Source organism: Tenrec ecaudatus, chromosome 3 (assembly GCF_050624435.1).
Source record: "Tenrec ecaudatus isolate mTenEca1 chromosome 3, mTenEca1.hap1, whole genome shotgun sequence".
Lineage (NCBI taxonomy): Eukaryota > Metazoa > Chordata > Mammalia > Afrosoricida > Tenrecidae > Tenrec > Tenrec ecaudatus.
Window position 1 is genome coordinate 181906826 of NC_134532.1, and position 5533 is coordinate 181912358.

Here is a 5533-nt window from a genome sequence, read left to right on the forward strand (position 1 = left end):
CTCCAGGAGAACAACTGAGGGGCTGACGCAGGACCAGGCAGTGTTTGCTTTTTTGTGCCCAGGGTCGTGCTGAGTTGGAGTTGACCCCACGGGACCTAAGATCACCAATCCAGGACCTTCTAGTGTGATCCTTTCCAGAGCAGTCTGGAGTGGTACTTAGACATCATCAGTCCTTCTGGGCTCCGGGTCCTGAAGATGGAGGCCACTGTGGTGCATTAATTCATTGAGTTCATTGCTTCCATAATGTCCTCACTTTCCCCTTCTTCTTTTCTCCAGACAGCAAGAGACCAGTAGTTGCCCCTCAGATGACTGACTGCTCATGAGCTTTTCAGAGCCCAGTGGCCACTCACCAATCTAACAGTCTTTGTGGACTTTGTTATGCTAATTGACCTTGGTGTCCCCTCAGCCCCTAACTATGGTCCTAATCCCCAAGCCCCAAGCCCCATTCCCTCAAGGTATTTGGTTATGTCCACGAAGTTTCCTAACTTAGCCCGTGTATATAAAGCTGCCTGTTTCTTTCTCTCCTTCCTTCCTTCTTGCTTGCTTGTGAGTCTTGTCAGTGATTTCTCTGTAGCATTGATCCTTTTGAAGAAAACAGCTTTGGGTTTTACATTTCAACTTCTTGTTTTATTATTCTTTTCTCATTGATTTGTTTCTGCTCTTATTTCCTTTGTGTTGATACTTTGTGTGACTGGTTTTAAATTGTTTCTGAGCAAACAATTCACTGCACCCTCCACTACTTTCTTTGATTTATTTTGTGGCTGTCTGCTTCAGCTAAATGGTGTTATTCGTTTCAGTCAATCTCAGTTCTTAGTAAAAGCATTTATTTTAGGCAATTTTATTTGAATTCCAAAGGTCAGAGTGACTCATCAGACATTATAGCTACATGTGATTTATGAGAGAAGAGTTGATTTTTTCCCCCAAACAATTCCTGGCTGCAGAAAACAGGCCAGAGCACCAGCACTGGCATCAGCCCTGAGAGCCCAGTCCTGCCCTCTACAGATGGGGGAGCGGACGCTAGCCAACGAGGGGCTTTGTGGGTGGTAAGCCGGCGAGCTTGCTGAATCTGTACACTAGTTCAGTAAGATGTCTTAAAAAGCAGAACGAGGAAGACCCCCTCTTTCCCTCCTTCCCGTTCCCAGTGAATGCTACCAAACCATCCAACAAGAAATCAAGGGATTTGTCTCCTTTCATAATCAACCCAAAGCTGAACTCCAGGGCAAATCCTGGCTCCACAATTCAGCTTCGGAGCCGCCATTTTCTCACCACTCGTGTGTCTCCCAGGCTGTGTGGCTCGGTTCTCGTGAGCGACACTGTCCATTTCACAATGGTCTGAACTGTGTGTCACTGAGGCCGCGGTGGCCGCGAAGAGAGGATCTGCTGACCTGCTCTCAGAAGCGTCCTCAGTCGTCACTCTGACACAAGCAGCACGGCAGTTACAGACGATGGAAATGAGGGCACAGAATTTAGAGGCGACTCCAACAACGATGATGCTCCTTCTCGTGTGCTTCCTATGTGAGAACTCCCTGGTGAAGTGACAGAACCGGAAGCGCCTTCTCTCCGCTTGCCTCTTGGTAGGTGGCCCACATCCTTTTGCTGACAGGGAAAAAGTCAGGTCTTTTTGGAACTAGCAACAGAAGCAACAGCTACTACTATGGTTAGTTATTAGTCTGCTGTGACACCCCTTTTTCGAAACCAACCCACATATATCCAGTCCTCCAATCAAAGAACTAAAGACAAATAATACATTAAACCAACGAGCTCCTCTCAAGGACACCGCTGACCCTGCGGTGACTCCGGCCCAGGGTTGAGTGGCTTCGACAATTCCTGCCGATGTGGACTCCCCTGGAACACTTGGTGTTCCTCACCGAATATATTCTAAGTCTGCTGTTGTGTTGAAGGTGATCGCATTTACAAAAAGTCACCGGTTTCAAGCTTTGCTCCAGTATGGGGAGCCTGTAAATGCTCAACAAGCAAAGCTAGTGCTAGATGGGTAGAATATTTATAATGTTTGCTATACCCTAAGGATTGATTTTTCCCAAACTTGTGATATTGGGATGTAAAATACAGCCATGATGAATGTAGGGGTTACACTGGGCCAGATCACCCATCTGGAGAAGGGCCCCTGCACTGGACCCAGCCATTGCTGCAGCCTTGCGGAGGAGTCTCTGGGCTCTTCCGAGTGCTGCAGCTGGGAATGCCTGGAGTCCCAGCTGGTGGCAGTGTAGCCTGTGAGCTGGCCATTTAAAAGAAGAGAGGGTTACGCCCCAAGCATTTACACTTTCCCCCCAAAATAAAAAGTCACAAAATGGATCATCTTCAGATGTAAACAGTGGAAGAAGCTATTTGAGCACTGATTGATATTCACACTGATAACCTGGGCTCAAAGCCATCATCTGAGAGTGTCTTTCTCCAAGTCAAAAATCCATGATCAATGGATCAGAAAAGTAGGGGACCAGAGTTTGACTTGTTTCGGTCTCATCACGTTGTTATCATGCCTCCTTTATACAGTAAAACACCATGTGTAAAAGCAGAGTTATTGACTGAGGCATTTCATCTGTTCTCTAGGAAAGCCATTTTCACTGTGTTTGTAACTTCAGTTGAACTTTACTTTATCCTTTGTTTTTTCAACTTAGTGTGCATACATGCCTTAAAAGGGAAAACTAGTGTTGCTATTGTGCATTTACTAGCGAAAAGAAATTGGTTGTCCTGAACACATTACATGGGAATTAAAATATGTTTAGGCGGGGGTGTGCAAAGGGTTAAGTTTTTTTTTTCCCTTCTGTTTGGAACTTATTTTTAATTATTGGCTTGTCACATGTCTTTCCATTTAATCAAATGCTATATATGCTATTGAAAGAATAAAACAACATTTTAAAGTTTTACTACTGTAGACTATATCGCTTAAAAATCACACTGGCCTTTTGCATGCACAGTTCTGGTCTAGATTCAGTTATGAATGTAGGCATTCGTTAAAACTAATGAGATGCACAGTATTTGTTTCTTGAGACAACAAAGTGATTTCAGTAAGTTTGTGACCTATGTGGAAAGTATTGTGGAATTTTAGCCTTTTGTACACACTCTTCTGAGAGGTATCTTATAAATGTCAGTACTAAGTCATGTCTTGTTTGTGGCTGAATATTTTTTGTAGATGTTTTTGAAGTTGAAATTACTTACGCACATCTAAATATATATTGCCATCCTTAGTTTATAATTAAGATTTGGAAGATGGTTGTGGATTTCTGAGCATGTGCAGACTGGTCTAGCTAGTTCAGGAACTTGTGCGGGTAGTTTTCAAAGATAAAAGTATGCTATAAAAATTTACAGGAAGATGAATTTTGAGTTTTCTAAAACTGACAAACTTCAGTGGGACCCAAGTTTATGTGTCTTTAGTCTTAACTTACCTTGCATAGTAGTATTCAGTTTTAACAAGTTTTCAAAACATTTTGTATTTAGGAATATATCTGACTTTAATTATATAAAAAAAATCATGGCTCAGAATCTACAGGTCAAATTAATTTGAACAGTTCTTGTTGATCTGAATTGTTGATTCTGTTTAAATACCAATACTTTTTGAAATCATTGTAATTGGTTTCACGATTCATAGATTCTGTTGTCTGTGTAGACAGAAGCGCCGTGTATATTTTCTATTCGATGCATTTTTACATCTTTAGAAATGTGAAATTCAGGATAGTTGAAAGCAGCAAAATTAGCCATTCATGTTCTAACCCACCACTTCCCCTTCCTTGCCTCCAGATTGATGATGGAACGCAAACTAACACCAGACTCATGCCCAGTGAACCGATTCCACTCATAACGACCCTAGCGGGCAGAGAACTACCCATGTGGGTGGCTGAGACTGGAAATCTTTACGGTAGTAGAGATTCTCACCTTTCTCCCAAGGAGTGGCTGGTGGTTTTGAACAGCTGATCTTGTGGTTAACAGCCTAATGAGTAACCAATACACCACCAGAGCTGTGGGCGAAAGAACAGAAATTCTAGAAGGCAAGAAGGCACAGGGCTGGCTTTCCTCTTGGTCTGCTGCAAAAGCGCTGTTGGAAACAGCTTTGTTGAGCCCAGTTGTAAACGCAAGAATAGAGCGCTAGACTGACTGGGTCACTGTTTTTAGGGCCTCTCCTGCAGTTCCCATCCTGCTTGTATTTCCTACCAACAGAGTGATCGCCCTCATCCCGTAGTTCTTAAGCAGAAATGAAGGAGATTAGGAGGCTGTTGATAGAGCCAGTTTGGGAGTATTTTTGTCAAAAGGTTTGACTCCATACCTTGGATGTTAAGCAGTAACCTAATCAAAGAAGAGAGGAGATCACAGTATAAAGAAATCACAGGTGTGCAGTTTTTGGAAAAAATTACAAGTGAGGCTAAGGGCCCCTCCCTCCCCCCAGAAGAATTTATTTCAAAGGACAGCATTGAATCTGCAGCTCCGGGAGAGGGACATATCTGATCAGAGCACACGGAGCAGATGAAGGGGGAGGAGGAGAGAGTGGAGCACATCCTGGCCCACCAGGACATGAGGACGATGTTCCCGATTAGAGCAGCCAGTCCGCAGAGAGGACCACATGGCCAGCCCCACTGTAAGACATGACGCCCCTCACAGGGGACAAAACTGGAAACACAGTGTGGGAATTGCACCCGATCTGATCCCAGCACATTGAGGCAAAACACTAAGGGAGTGCAACAGAACAGCAAGGGAATGGAGTGGCAAGGTCCCCAGGGAAAGCTGAAGGTGGACTTTGGGGCCAGGGCGTGGTGCCCCAACAGACTGGACTGGAAAACACTCCTAAAGGCAACAAACAATCCTTGAACTAACTACAAGCTTTTATTTCTTGTTGGGTTTTGTTTTATTTTTGGTCATTGTTTTGTTGTTGTTGTTTGCTGTATATTGTTGCTTGGTTTTGCTCTGTCTTGATTTTGTGAATGTTATTATCTCCGCAGGTCTATCTAAATAACATAGGCTGGATGAACAATCTGGAGGAGAAAACAACGGGACGGACAGTTCCATGGGGACATGTGAGAGGGGGAGGTGGGGGAAAGGTAGTGGTGCTAACAAACCCAGGGTCAAGGGAACCACAAGTGATCCAAATCATGGTGAGGAGGGTGTGGGAGGCCTGGTAGGGCGTGCTCAAGGGTAATGTAACCAAGAGGAAATGCTGAAACCCAGGTGGGGACTGAGCATGATCGTGGGACAAGAGAAAAATCAAAGGAAATAGAGGAAAGAGCTGGGAGGCAAAGGGCCTATATAGAGGTCTAGATAAAGGCATGTACATAAGCAAATATATTCCTATATGAGGATGGGGAAATAGATCTATGTGCATATATTTATAGGTTTAGTATTAAGGTAGCAGAAGGGCATTGGGCCTCCACTCAAGTACTACCTCAATGCAAGAATATTTTCTTCTATTAAATTGGCATTCTATGATGCTCACCTTCCCAACACAACCACTGAAGACAAACCGGGTGAATAAGCAAATGTGGTGAAGAAAGCTGATGGTGCCCGGTTATCAAAAGATATAGGGTCT

The 5533-nt window shown here is 43.9% G+C and overlaps 1 pseudogene; it reads left to right on the plus strand.

The window, feature by feature from the left end:
* The first annotated feature begins 415 nt into the window (after positions 1-415).
* On the plus strand, positions 416-2235 carry LOC142442475 (polypyrimidine tract-binding protein 2 pseudogene; annotated as a pseudogene).
* Positions 2236-5533: the final 3298 nt, after the last annotated feature.